Here is a 17,644-nt window from a genome sequence, read left to right as displayed (position 1 = left end):
TGCCACGACTAAGTCCAAGAGCTCCGCAGTCAAGAACAGCTCAAAAAATCCCAGGGCCGTACTGATCTGAGCCGTCTCAACCCGAACTCCAGACTGGGCGGTGAAAGGGGGAACTAATGGTGCGGCTGAAGTTGGTGACTGCCAATCAGGGTTTGCCAGCACCTCAGGGATTCTAGGGGCTCTACGGGCCTGTCTGTGCGGTGGCTGCGACGGGGGAACTAATGCACGTGCCACCGTACCAGCTTCAACTGCCCTTCTGGTGCTCGCCACGTCACCATGTTGTACGGCAGTGCTGGTACTAGGTCCAGGAAGGGCTGCGCTGCTGGTGTATGCCTCATCACGTGATCCGGCAGCGACAGCCCCACTCTGCTGCTCTTGAAGCGGATCCTGCGTAACCTGTGGTCTAGCGACACGGGGCCGGGTACGCCTGGTGCTATCAGGGACCTCCACCTCCTCGTCCGAACTTTGGGTCAGAGAGCCACTGCTTTCCACAGGTTCATATTCTGACCCGCTAGATTCGTCAGATGAGGGTTCCCACTCCTCATCCGACTGGGTCAGAATCCTGTAGGCCTCTTCAGAAGAATACCCCCTGTTTGACATTTTGGACTACTAAATTTAGGGGTATTCCCTGAGACTACCCAAGAAAAAAAGCAAACCTGTCTTACAAAGGGGAGGCTAGCGAAGTACCGGAGGCTGCTGCGGTTGATAAAAAATATCAAAACTGATTTTTTTATCGCCGCAGAGCGTGTAAAATGAATGTGCAGTGATCAAAAAATATATATTTTTTGTCACTGCGGTGGGGCGGGCGTGGGTGAACGCACGTGTGGGCGACCGATCAGGCCTGATCGGGCAAACACTGCGTTTTGGGGGGAGGGCGAGCTAAGGTGACACTAATACTATTATAGATCTGACCGTGATCAGTTTTGATCACTTACAGATACTATAAAAGTACAAATGCTGATTAGCGATACGCTAAACAGCGAATAAAAGTGACTGCGGTGCGGTGGGCTGGGCGCTAACTGACGCTAACTACCTAACCAAGGGGCCTAAACTATCCCTAAAACCTAACAGCCAATACTAGTGGAAAAAAAAAAGTGACAGTTTACACTGATCACTTTTTTTCCTTTCACTAGTGTTTGACAGGGGCGATCAAAGGGGTGATCAAAGGGTTAATTGGGGTGCAGGGGGGTGATCTGGGGCTACAGTGAAGTGTTTGGTGCTACTCACAGTTCAGTCTGCTCCTCTGCTGGATCCAACCGACGAAAAGGACCAGCAGAGGAGCAGAGAAGCCATATAACAGATCACATTTACTAATATGATCTGTTATATGACTTTTGATTGGATTTTTTGAAAATCGCCAGCCTGCCAGCCAATGATCGTTGCTGGCAGGCTGGTGACGAACTTCTTCTTTGAATTTTGCCGGCCCGCGATGCGCATGCGCGGGCCGGCTTTGAGCGAAATCTCGCGTCTCGCGAGATGACGCGTATATGCGTGATTGTGCGCAGCACTGCCACCTCCGGAACGCGAATCTGCGTACAGCGGTCCGGAGGTGGCCCCCCAGGAAGAGAAGACTGCGGGCATCAGCGATAATCGGCAGTCTTCTCTTCCGGGTGTAGTGTGACGTAATCGGCGCAGGCGCACTGAGGAAGAAGCTGGCAAGCGCGCGTCCTTCACTCAGTACGCCTGCAGCGATTGAGGAATGTTACGGCGCAGGCGCGGGAATTCAGCAGCAGACGGGGCCGGCGGGAGGAGGAGAGCGCTCGCTAGCCCTGTCTATCAAGAGGAGATGGGGCGTGTCTAGAAGCGGCAGATGCGGCGGCTACCAGCAAGTACACGCCCAACTTGCTGGTAGTGAATAAATTTGCATATGATAAAAGTATGATTTTTACAAGAAATAAGCCACAGACAAAGGTAGGACAGTAGTAGTTTACAGATAAGGGTCATGGCACAGTGTGAAAGTAGGATTCACACAGCTAGACAAATAGTTAACCCTTTTTGTCAAATTGGCTGAATATTTTTTAATAAAGACCAATTGAAAAAAATCATTTTAGCTCAAAATGAATAAATTGCAATCATAAAAAAAAAAATGCCCCCAAAGGGTGGCGTGTGGTCGTATGGGCTGTAAATAAATAAATGGTCTCCATTGTTAATGGTTGCACAGTATGGCCGATGCGACCATTAACAATGCAGAACTAAACAGTGCAGTCTCATTAGCTTAATTAGGGCTTTCTGCAGCCTGTATGGCCACGCTGCACCCGACTACAGTGCCGCCATGTCAAAACAGTGACACAACCGCGCAGTGTTGTCATACCCTTAGGCCTCCTGCACACGAACGTGTGCTGCCTGTTGCCGTATTGCGGACCGCATTTGCGGGTCCGCAATACACGGGCGCTGTTCCGTAGGCATTCCGCATCACGCATGCGGACCCATTCACTTCAATAAGTCCGCAAATCCGGAGATGAGGAATGGTGTGAAACGGAACCCTACGGAAGGACAACGGAGTGCTTCCGAGGGGTTTCGTACCCGTACTTCCGTTCCGCAAAAAGATAGAACATGTCCTATCTTTTTGCGGAACGGCCGGATCGCGGACCCATTAAAGTGAATGGTTCCGCGATCCACTGCGGCTGCCCCTTGGTCGGCGTTCGTGCATTGCGGCCCGCAATTTGCAGGCCGCAGCACGGCCACGGGGCGTACACGTTCGTGTGCAGGAGGCCTGACAAATGTTAACACAAACTTCACATTGTCCCCTGTCAGGACCTATGGGGTTCATTCCTCCATCTGCTGCCGAGGGATGCGCATAATTTATGACGAGGTGTGCTCAAGCTATAGCAGTCCGTGCGCCTGGAGTGGAAAACGACTCCATTCCCTCAGTGGAGTAAATTGTCACAAACAGTTACGTCTGATACCAATAAAGTAAATTTTCGCTTAAAAAGTCGCAAAAAGGGGTCTTGTGACTTTTTAATACCAAAAACTGGTGTGGGCATATTAGCAAATGACCCCCATTATACTTTTCAGTACACACCCTCTCCACCCCAACACTGCCGCTCTGGACCTCCAGGCCAGGCTTTGTTTTCATGGCTGCAGCGCTGACATGTTCATATACCGCATATGGCACTTGTCCACTGCAGCCAATCACTGGCCCCAACTGTCTTGCATACTGCTGAGGCCAGTGATTGGCTCCAGCGCTCACGTGTAGCATACTGGCACATCATGGCTGCTGCAGCAGCGCTTGGACAGAGGGGGGTTTTTCATTTTCATTTTTCTCGCCTATCTTCCTTGAGCCATAACCTTTTTATTTTTATTTTTATGCATATGAGGGCTTATTTTTTGCGGGACAAAAACGGGGTGGGATTGAAAAAAACGCAATTCCGCCACTGTTTTATGGGTTTTGTCCGTACGGCGTTCCCTTTGCGGCAAAACTGACCTGTGCCCTTCATTCTCTGGGTCAGTACGATTACAACGATACCACGTATGTATAGGTTTTTTATGTATAAATAGTGTAAAAATAAATTGAAACTTTGGAAAAAAAACTTTTTTTTAACACCACCATATTCTGACCCCCCCATAACTTTTTTATAGTTATATCTACTGAGCTGTGGGGGGCTTCATTTTTTTGCAGGACAATCTGTAGTTTTTATTGATACTATTTTGGAATGTGTGTGACTTTTTGATCACTTTTTTGGGGGTAAGAGAAGTGATGAAAAAATGGCAAATCGGCCATTTTGACCCTTTTTTCCATTACGCCCAATCGCCGTATTGGAAAAATATTTTTCTATTCTAATAGTATGGGTGTTTTCGGATGCGGTGATACCCATGTTGTTTATATTTTTTTTAATGTATTTATTTTGTATTCTACAGAAAGGGGGATGATTTCAATTTTATTTTTTTTATATATTTTTTTTACATTTTTTTTTCATTCTGTACCATCACGTTTCTTATAGATCTCTGATGAGAGCAGAATTGCTCATTTGTTATGTTGGCCTGCCACCTGCTGGCCAAAATTTTTATTGCAGCTCCAATACCTTGTGTCTGTTCAGAGAGATCCAGCGTATTGAAACCAATTACTGGCATCCTCACTGGCTGCAGAGTATGCTGGTAATAAGATGGAGTAATCACACTTGTTCATGGCATTTAAAGGCTTTAATGACCGCAAAAGGCATTATTGCCAGTCCCGGTCATGAGCCGCAGGTCTCTGCTGTTTCAAACTATGGCGCCCGCTGCACATGCGAGTGGGCGCCATGTTTTTCCATCGCTCCAGCGCCGTACATGTACAGCGCTGGTAGCAAAAGGGTTAACCCAGTAAGTATAAATTATTTTAAGGTCAGCCATAATGAACCATTTCAGGTGACTCAATATGGCTGACCTGAAATGGCGAATCTCACTTTGCTGTAAAGAAGTATCCCCTGCGATAGTTCTACGCGTTCATGAAGACTGGATTAAACGTTTAACCATGTGCATAAGGGACACATCAAACCCCTCGTGTAAAGAACAAACCCCTCGTGTAAACTCTGACCTCGCTTAACTCCTAAACAGATAAAGAGAGGTCAAAACTGACATTTCCAGTGCGTTTCTGAGTAAATTCTAGCCAAGACTGATATATCACATGACCGTATTATAGATGTCACCATCACATAGGACACTACTACAGGTGACAGTATTATAGATGTCACCATCACATAGGACACTACTACAGGTGTCAGTATTATAGATGTCACCATCACACAGGACAGTACTACAGGTGACAGTATTATAGATGTCACCATCACACAGGACAGTACTACAGGTGACAGTATTATAGATGTCACCATCACACAGGACAGTACTACAGGTGACAGTATTATAGATGTCACCATCACATAGGACAGTACTACAGGTGTCAGTATGATAGATGTCACCATCACATAGGACAGTACTACAGGTGTCAGTATGATAGATGTCACCATCACATAGGACAGTACTACAGGTGTCAGTATGATAGATGTCACCGTCACATAGGACACTACTACATGTGTCAGTATTATAGATGTCACCGTCACATAGGACAGTACTACAGGTGACAGTATTATAGATGTCACCATCACACAGGACAGTACTACAGGTGGCGGTATTATAGATGTCACCATCACACAGGACAGTACTACAGGTGACAGTATTATAGATGTCACCATCACACAGGACAGTACTACAGGTGACAGTATTATAGATGTCACCATCACATAGGACACTACTACAGGTGACAGTATTATAGATGTCACCATCACACAGGACACTACTACAGGTGTCAGTATGATAGATGTCACCATCACACAGGATAGTACTACAGGTGGCAGTATTAAAGATGTCACCATCACACAGGACAGTACTACAGGTGGCGGTATTATAGATGTCACCATCACATAGGACAGTACTACAGGTGACAGTATTATAGATGTCACCATCACACAGGACACTACTACAGGTGACAGTATTATAGATGTCACCATCACACAGGACACTACTACAGGTGTCAGTATTATAGATGTCACCATCACATAGGACACTACTACAGGTGACAGTATTATAGATGTCACCATCACACAGGACAGTACTACAGGTGACAGTATTATAGATGTCACCATCACACAGGATAGTACTACAGGTGGTAGTATTAAAGATGTCACCATCACACAGGACAGTACTACAGGTGGCGGTATTATAGATGTCACCATCACATAGGACAGTACTACAGGTGACAGTATTATAGATGTCACCATCACACAGGACACTACTACAGGTGACAGTATTATAGATGTCACCATCACACAGGACACTACTACAGGTGTCAGTATGATAGATGTCACCATCACATAGGACACTACTACAGGTGTCAGTATTATAGATGTCACCATCACATAGGACACTACTACAGGTGACAGTATTATAGATGTCACCATCACACAGGACAGTACTACAGGTGACAGTATTATAGATGTCACCGTCACATAGGACAGTACTACAGGTGTCAGTATGATAGATGTCACCATCACATAGGACACTACTACAGGTAACAGTATTATAGATGTCACCATCACATAGGACACTACTACAGGTGACAGTATTATAGATGTCCCCATCACATAGGACAGTACTACAGGTGTCAGTATGATAGATGTCACCATCACACAGGACACTACTACAGGTGACAGTATTATAGATGTCCCCATCACATAGGACAGTACTACAGGTGTCAGTATTATAGATGTCACCATCACATAGGACACAACTACAGGTTGCAGTATTATAGACGTCACCATCACATAGGACACTACTACATGTGTCAGTATTATAGATGTCACCATCACATAGGACACTACTACAGGTGGCGGTATTATAGATGTCACCATCACACAGGACACTACTACAGGTGGCGGTATTATAGATGTCACCATCACATAGGACACTACTACAGGTTGCAGTATTATAGATGTCACCATCACACAGGACACTACTACAGGTGGCGGTATTATAGATGTCACCATCACACAGGACACTACTACAGGTTGCAGTATTATAGATGTCACCATCACACAGGACACTACTACAGGTGTCAGTATGATAGATGTCACCATCACATAGGACAGTACTACAGGTGGCGGTATTATAGATGTCACCATCACATAGGACAGTACTACAGGTGACAGTATTATAGATGTCACCATCACACAGGACACTACTACAGGTGACAGTATTATAGATGTCACCATCACACAGGACAGTACTACAGGTGACAGTATTATAGATGTCACCATCACATAGGACACTACTACAGGTGTCAGTATTATAGATGTCACCATCACACAGGACACTACTACAGGTGACAGTATGATAGATGTCCCCATCACATAGGACACTACTACAGGTGACAGTATTATAGATGTCCCCATCACATAGGACAGTACTACAGGTGTCAGTATTATAGATGTCACCATCACACAGGACAGTACTACAGGTGACAGTATTATAGATGTCACCATCACACAGGACACTACTACAGGTGACAGTATTATAGATGTCACCATCACACAGGACAGTACTACAGGTGACAGTATTATAGATGTCACCATCACATAGGACACTACTACAGGTGGCGGTATGATAGATGTCACCATCACATAGGACACTACTACAGGTGACAGTATGATAGATGTCCCCATCACATAGGACACTACTACAGGTGACAGTATTATAGATGTCCCCATCACATAGGACAGTACTACAGGTGTCAGTATTATAGATGTCACCATCACACAGGACAGTACTACAGGTGACAGTATTATAGATGTCCCCATCACATAGGACACTAATACAGGTGACAGTATGATAGATGTCCCCATCACATAGGACAGTACTACAGGTGTCAGTATTATAGACGTCACCATCACATAGGACAGTACTACAGGTGTCAGTATTATAGACGTCACCATCACACAGGACACTACTACAAGTGACAGTATTATAGATGTCCCCATCACATAGGACAGTACTACAGGTGTCAGTATGATAGATGTCACCATCACATAGGACACTACTACAGGTGGCGGTATTATAGATGTCACCATCACACAGGACACTACTACAGGTGGCGGTATTATAGATGTCACCATCACACAGGACACTACTACAGGTGACAGTATTATAAATGTCACCATCACACAGGACACTACTACAGGTGGCAGTATTATAGATGTCACCATCACATAGGACACTACTACAGGTGTCAGTATTATAGATGTCACCATCACATAGGACAGTACTACAGGTGTCAGTATGATAGATGTCACCATCACATAGGACACTACTACAGGTGGCGGTATTATAGATGTCACCATCACACAGGACACTACTACAGGTGGCGGTATTATAGATGTCACCATCACACAGGACACTACTACAGGTGACAGTATTATAGATGTCACCATCACATAGGACACTACTACAGGTGTCAGTATTATAGATGTCACCATCACATAGGACACTACTACAGGTGTCAGTATTATAGATGTCACCATCACATAGGACACTACTACAGGTGTCAGTATGATAGATGTCACCATCACATAGGACACTACTACAGGTGGCGGTATTATAGATGTCACCATCACACAGGACACTACTACAGGTGGTGGTATTATAGATGTCACCATCACACAGGACACTACTACAGGTGACAGTATTATAGATGTCACCATCACACAGGACACTACTACAGGTGACAGTATTATAGATGTCACCATCACATAGGACACTACTACAGGTGTCAGTATTATAGATGTCACCATCACATAGGACACTACTACAGGTGTCAGTATTATAGATGTCACCATCACATAGGACACTACTACAGGTGTCAGTATTATAGATGTCACCATCACATAGGACACTACTACAGGTGGCAGTATTATAGATGTCACCATCACATAGGACAGTACTACAGGTGGCAGTATTATAGATGTCACCATCACATAGGACAGTACTACAGGTGACAGTATTATAGATGTCACCATCACATAGGACACAACTACAGGTTGCAGTATTATAGACGTCACCATCACATAGGACACTACTACAGGTGTCAGTATTATAGATGTCACCATCACATAGGACACTACTACAGGTGGCGGTATTATAGATGTCACCATCACACAGGACACTACTACAGGTGGCGGTATTATAGATGTCACCATCACACAGGACACTACTACAGGTGGCGGTATTATAGATGTCACCATCACACAGGACACTACTACAGGTGTCAGTATTATAGATGTCACCATCACATAGGACACAACTACAGGTTGCAGTATTATAGACGTCACCATCACATAGGACACTACTACAGGTGTCAGTATTATAGATGTCACCATCACATAGGACACTACTACAGGTGGCGGTATTATAGATGTCACCATCACACAGGACACTACTACAGGTGGCGGTATTATAGATGTCACCATCACACAGGACACTACTACAGGTGGCCGTATTATAGATGTCACCATCACATAGGACACTACTACAGGTGGCGGTATTATAGATGTCACCATCACATAGGACAGTACTACAGGTGTCAGTATTTTAGATGTCACCATCACATAGGACAGTACTACAGGTGGCAGTATTATAGATGTCACCATCACACAGGACAGTACTACAGGTGACAGTATTATAGATGTCACCATCACACAGGACAGTACTACAGGTGTCAGTATTATAGATGTCACCATCACACAGGACACTACTACAGGTGTCAGTATGATAGATGTCACCATCACACAGGACAGTACTACAGGTGTCAGTATGATAGATGTCACCATCACATAGGACAGTACTACAGGTGTCAGTATGATAGATGTCACCATCACATAGGACACTACTACATGTGTCAGTATTATAGATGTCACCGTCACATAGGACAGTACTACAGGTGACAGTATTATAGATGTCACCATCACACAGGACAGTACTACAGGTGACAGTATTATAGATGTCACCATCACACAGGACAGTACTACAGGTGACAGTATTATAGATGTCACCATCACACAGGACAGTACTACAGGTGACAGTATTATAGATGTCACCATCACATAGGACAGTACTACAGGTGTCAGTATTATAGACGTCACCATCACACAGGACACTACAACAGGTGACAGTATTATAGATGTCACCATCACATAGGACAGTACTACAGGTGTCAGTATTATAGATGTCACCATCACACAGGACACTACAACAGGTGACAGTATTATAGATGTCACCATCACATAGGACACTACTACAGGTGTCAGTATGATAGATGTCACCATCACACAGGACAGTACTACAGGTGGCGGTATTATAGATGTCACCATCACATAGGACAGTACTACAGGTGACAGTATTATAGATGTCACCATCACACAGGACACTACTACAGGTGACAGTATTATAGATGTCACCATCACACAGGACACTACTACAGGTGTTAGTATGATAGATGTCACCATCACATAGGACAGTACTACAGGTGGCGGTATTATAGATGTCACCATCACACAGGACACTACTACAGGTGTCAGTATGATAGATGTCACCATCACATAGGACACAACTACAGGTGTCAGTATTATAGATGTCACCATCACATAGGACAGTACTACATGTGTCAGTATTATAGATGTCACCATCACATAGGACACTACTACAGGTGACAGTATTATAGATGTCACCATCACATAGGACACTACTACAGGTGACAGTATTATAGATGTCCCCATCACATAGGACAGTACTACAGGTGTCAGTATGATAGATGTCACCATCACACAGGACAGTACTACAGGTGACAGTATTATAGATGTCACCATCACACAGGACACTACTACAGGTTGCAGTATTATAGATGTCACCATCACACAGGACACTACTACAGGTGACAGTATTATAGATGTCCCCATCACATAGGACACTACTACAGGTGTCAGTATTATAGATGTCACCATCACATAGGACACTACTACAGGTGGCGGTATTATAGATGTCACCATCACATAGGACACAACTACAGGTTGCAGTATTATAGACGTCACCATCACATAGGACACTACTACATGTGTCAGTATTATAGATGTCACCATCACATAGGACACTACTACAGGTGGCGGTATTATAGATGTCACCATCACACAGGACACTACTACAGGTGGCGGTATTATAGATGTCACCATCACACAGGACACTACTACAGGTGGCGGTATTATAGATGTCCCCATCACATAGGACAGTACTACAGGTGTCAGTATTATAGATGTCACCATCACATAGGACACAACTACAGGTTGCAGTATTATAGACGTCACCATCACATAGGACACTACTACAGGTGTCAGTATTATAGATGTCACCATCACATAGGACACTACTACAGGTGGCGGTATTATAGATGTCACCATCACACAGGACACTACTACAGGTGGCGGTATTATAGATGTCACCATCACACAGGACACTACTACAGGTGGCGGTATTATAGATGTCACCATCACATAGGACAGTACTACAGGTTGCAGTATTATAGATGTCACCATCACACAGGACACTACTACAGGTGTCAGTATGATAGATGTCACCATCACATAGGACAGTACTACAGGTGGCGGTATTATAGATGTCACCATCACATAGGACAGTACTACAGGTGACAGTATTATAGATGTCACCATCACACAGGACACTACTACAGGTGACAGTATTATAGATGTCACCATCACACAGGACAGTAATACAGGTGTCAGTATTATAGAGGTCACCATCACATAGGACACTACTACAGGTGTCAGTATTATAGATGTCACCATCACACAGGACACTACTACAGGTGACAGTATTATAGATGTCACCATCACACAGGACAGTACTACAGGTGTCAGTATGATAGATGTCACCATCACATAGGACACTACTACAGGTGACAGTATGATAGATGTCCCCATCACATAGGACACTACTACAGGTGACAGTATTATAGATGTCCCCATCACATAGGACAGTACTACAGGTGTCAGTATGATAGATGTCACCATCACATAGGACACTACTACAGGTGTCAGTATTATAGATGTCACCATCACACAGGACAGTACTACAGGTGGCGATATTATAAATGTCACCATCACACAGGACACTACTACAGGTGACAGTATTATAGATGTCACCATCACACAGGACACTACTACAGGTGGCAGTATTATAGATGTCACCATCACATAGGACACTACTACAGGTGGCAGTATTATAGATGTCACCATCACATAGGACAGTACTACAGGTGACAGTATTATAGATGTCACCATCACATAGGACAGTACTACAGGTGGCGGTATTATAGATGTCACCATCACACAGGACAGTACTACAGGTGGCAGTATTATAGATGTCACCGTCACATAGGACAGTACTACAGGTGTCAGTATTATAGATGTCACCATCACATAGGACACTACTACAGGTGTCAGTATTATAGATGTCACCATCACATAGGACACTACTACAGGTGTCAGTATTATAGATGTCACCATCACATAGGACACTACTACAGGTGTCAGTATTATAGATGTCACCATCACATAGGACAGTACTACAGGTGTCAGTATTATAGATGTCACCATCACACAGGACAGTACTACAGGTGTCAGTATTATAGATGTCACCATCACATAGGACACAACTACAGGTTGCAGTATTATAGACGTCACCATCACATAGGACACTACTACAGGTGTCAGTATTATAGATGTCACCATCACATAGGACACTACTACAGGTGGCGGTATTATAGATGTCACCATCAGACAGGACACTACTACAGGTGGCGGTATTATAGATGTCACCATCACACAGGACACTACTACAGGTGGCGGTATTATAGATGTCACCATCAGACAGGACACTACTACAGGTGGCGGTATTATAGATGTCACCATCACACAGGACACTACTACAGGTGGCGGTATTATAGATGTCACCATCACACAGGACACTACTACAGGTGTCAGTATTATAGATGTCACCATCACATAGGACACTACTACAGGTGTCAGTATTATAGATGTCACCATCACATAGGACAGTACTACAGGTGTCAGTATTATAGATGTCACCATCACATAGGACACAACTACAGGTTGCAGTATTATAGATGTCACCATCACACAGGACACTACTACAGGTGACAGTATTATAGATGTCACCATCACATAGGACAGTACTACAGGTGTCAGTATTATAGACGTCACCATCACATAGGACACTACTACAGGTGTCAGTATTATAGATGTCACCATCACATAGGACACTACTACAGGTGGCAGTATGATAGATGTCACCATCACATAGGACACTACTACAGGTGACAGTATTATAGATGTCACCATCACACAGGACAGTACTACAGGTGTCAGTATTATAGATGTCACCATCACATAGGACAGTACTACAGGTGTCAGTATTATACACGTCACCATCACATAGGACACTACTACAGGTGGCGGTATTATAGATGTCACCATCACACAGGACAGTACAACAGGTGACAGTATTATAGTTGTCACCATCACACAGGACAGTACTACAGGTGACAGTATTATAGATGTCACCATCACACAGGACACTACTACAGGTGACAGTATTATAGATGTCACCATCACACAGGACACTACTACAGGTGGCGGTATTATAGATGTCCCCATCACATAGGACAGTACTACAGGTGTCAGTATTATAGATGTCACCATCACATAGGACACAACTACAGGTTGCAGTATTATAGACGTCACCATCACATAGGACACTACTACAGGTGTCAGTATTATAGATGTCACCATCACATAGGACACTACTACAGGTGGCGGTATTATAGATGTCACCATCACACAGGACACTACTACAGGTGGCGGTATTATAGATGTCACCATCACACAGGACACTACTACAGGTGGCGGTATTATAGATGTCACCATCACATAGGACAGTACTACAGGTTGCAGTATTATAGATGTCACCATCACACAGGACACTACTACAGGTGTCAGTATGATAGATGTCACCATCACATAGGACAGTACTACAGGTGGCGGTATTATAGATGTCACCATCACATAGGACAGTACTACAGGTGACAGTATTATAGATGTCACCATCACACAGGACACTACTACAGGTGACAGTATTATAGATGTCACCATCACACAGGACAGTACTACAGGTGTCAGTATTATAGAGGTCACCATCACATAGGACACTACTACAGGTGTCAGTATTATAGATGTCACCATCACACAGGACACTACTACAGGTGACAGTATTATAGATGTCACCATCACACAGGACAGTACTACAGGTGTCAGTATGATAGATGTCACCATCACATAGGACACTACTACAGGTGACAGTATGATAGATGTCCCCATCACATAGGACACTACTACAGGTGACAGTATTATAGATGTCCCCATCACATAGGACAGTACTACAGGTGTCAGTATGATAGATGTCACCATCACATAGGACACTACTACAGGTGGCGGTATTATAGATGTCACCATCACACAGGACAGTACTACAGGTGGCGATATTATAAATGTCACCATCACACAGGACACTACTACAGGTGGCAGTATTATAGATGTCACCATCACATAGGACACTACTACAGGTGGCAGTATTATAGATGTCACCATCACATAGGACAGTACTACAGGTGACAGTATTATAGATGTCACCATCACATAGGACAGTACTACAGGTGGCGGTATTATAGATGTCACCATCACACAGGACAGTACTACAGGTGGCAGTATTATAGATGTCACCGTCACATAGGACAGTACTACAGGTGTCAGTATTATAGATGTCACCATCACATAGGACACTACTACAGGTGTCAGTATTATAGATGTCACCATCACATAGGACACTACTACAGGTGTCAGTATTATAGATGTCACCATCACATAGGACACTACTACAGGTGTCAGTATTATAGATGTCACCATCACATAGGACATTACTACAGGTGTCAGTATTATAGATGTCACCATCACACAGGACAGTACTACAGGTGTCAGTATTATAGATGTCACCATCACATAGGACACTACTACAGGTGTCAGTATTATAGATGTCACCATCACATAGGACACTACTACAGGTGGCGGTATTATAGATGTCACCATCAGACAGGACACTACTACAGGTGGCGGTATTATAGATGTCACCATCACACAGGACACTACTACAGGTGGCGGTATTATAGATGTCACCATCACACAGGACACTACTACAGGTGGCAGTATTATAGATGTCACCATCACACAGGACACTACTACAGGTGTCAGTATTATAGATGTCACCATCACATAGGACACTACTACAGGTGTCAGTATTATAGATGTCACCATCACATAGGACAGTACTACAGGTGTCAGTATTATAGATGTCACCATCACATAGGACACAACTACAGGTTGCAGTATTATAGATGTCACCATCACACAGGACACTACTACAGGTGACAGTATTATAGATGTCACCATCACATAGGACAGTACTACAGGTGTCAGTATTATAGACGTCACCATCACATAGGACACTACTACAGGTGTCAGTATTATAGATGTCACCATCACACAGGACAGTACAACAGGTGACAGTATTATAGTTGTCACCATCACACAGGACAGTACTACAGGTGACAGTATTATAGATGTCACCATCACATAGGACAGTACTACAGGTGTCAGTATTATAGATGTCACCATCACATAGGACACTACTACAGGTGGCGGTATTATAGATGTCACCATCACACAGGACAGTACTACAGGTGTCAGTATTATAGATGTCACCATCACATAGGACAGTACTACAGGTGTCAGTATTATAGACGTCACCATCACATAGGACACTACTACAGGTGGCGGTATTATAGATGTCACCATCACACAGGACAGTACTACAGGTGACAGTATTATAGATGTCACCATCACACAGGACAGTACTACAGGTGACAGTATTATAGATGTCACCATCACACAGGACACTACTACAGGTGACAGTATTATAGATGTCACCATCACACAGGACACTACTACAGGTGGCGGTATTATAGATGTCACCATCACACAGGACACTACTACAGGTGGCGGTATTATAGATGTCACCATCACATAGGACACTACTACAGGTTGCAGTATTATAGATGTCACCATCACACAGGACACTACTACAGGTGTCAGTATGATAGATGTCACCATCACATAGGACAGTACTACAGGTGTCAGTATTTTAGATGTCACCATCACATAGGACACTACTACAGGTGACAGTATTATAGATGTCACCATCACACAGGACACTACTACAGGTGGCGGTATTATAGATGTCACCATCACACAGGACACTACTACAGGTGGCGGTATTATAGATGTCACCATCACATAGGACACTACTACAGGTTGCAGTATTATAGATGTCACCATCACACAGGACACTACTACAGGTGTCAGTATGATAGATGTCACCATCACATAGGACAGTACTACAGGTGTCAGTATTTTAGATGTCACCATCACATAGGACAGTACTACAGGTGGCAGTATTATAGATGTCACCATCACATAGGACACTACTACAGGTGGCGGTATTATAGATGTCACCGTCACATAGGACAGTACTACAGGTGTCAGTATTATAGATGTCACCATCACATAGGACACTACTACAGGTGTCAGTATGATAGATGTCACCGTCACATAGGACAGTACTACAGGTGTCAGTATGATAGATGTCACCATCACACAGGACAGTACTACAGGTGACAGTATTATAGATGTCACCATCACATAGGACACTACTACAGGTGTCAGTATGATAGATGTCACCATCACATAGGACACTACTACAGGTGTCAGTATTATAGATGTCACCATCACACAGGACAGTACTACAGGTGTCAGTATTATAGACGTCACCATCACATAGGACAGTACTACAGGTGTCAGTATGATAGATGTCACCATCACATAGGACAGTACTACAGGTGGCGGTATTATAGATGTCACCATCACACAGGACACTACTACAGGTGTCAGTATTATAGACGTCACCATCACATAGGACACTACTACAGGTGTCAGTATGATAGATGTCACCATCACATAGGACAGTACTACAGGTGGCGGTATTATAGATGTCACCATCACATAGGACACTACTACAGGTGTCAGTATTATAGATGTCACCATCACATAGGACACTACTACAGGTGTCAGTATTATAGATGTCACCATCACATAGGACACTACTACAGGTGTCAGTATTATAGACGTCACCATCACATAGGACACTACTACAGGTGTCAGTATGATAGATGTCACCATCACACAGGACACTACTACAGGTTGCAGTATTATAGACGTCACCATCACATAGGACAGTACTACAGGTGGCGGTATTATAGATGTCACATTATATAGGGCACTACTACAGGTGGCGGTATTATAGATGTCACCATCACATAGGATACTACTACAGGTGTCAGTATTATAGATGTCACCGTCACATAGGACACTACTACAGGTGTCAGTATTATAGATGTCACCGTCACATAGGACACTACTACAGGTGGCGGTATTATAGATGTCACCGTCACATAGGACACTACTACAGGTGGCGGTATTATAGACGTCACCATCACATAGGACAGTACTACAGGTGTCGGTATTATAGATGTTCCTGTTCTAGGAGGGCACTACTACAGGTGTCAGTATGATAGATGTCACCATCACATAGGACAGTACTACAGGTGTCAGTATTTTAGATGTCACCATCACATAGGACAGTACTACAGTTGGCAGTATTATAGATGTCACCATCACATAGGACACTACTACAGGTGGCGGTATTATAGATGTCACCGTCACATAGGACAGTACTACAGGTGTCAGTATGATAGATGTCACCATCATATAGGACACTACTACAGGTGGCAGTATTATAGATGTCACCATCACATAGGACACTACTACAGGTGGCGGTATTATAGATGTCACCATCACATAGGACA

This window comes from Bufo bufo, chromosome 1 (assembly GCF_905171765.1).
Source record: "Bufo bufo chromosome 1, aBufBuf1.1, whole genome shotgun sequence".
Classification (NCBI taxonomy): Eukaryota; Metazoa; Chordata; class Amphibia; order Anura; family Bufonidae; genus Bufo; species Bufo bufo.
This window is presented reverse-complemented; position numbering follows the sequence as displayed.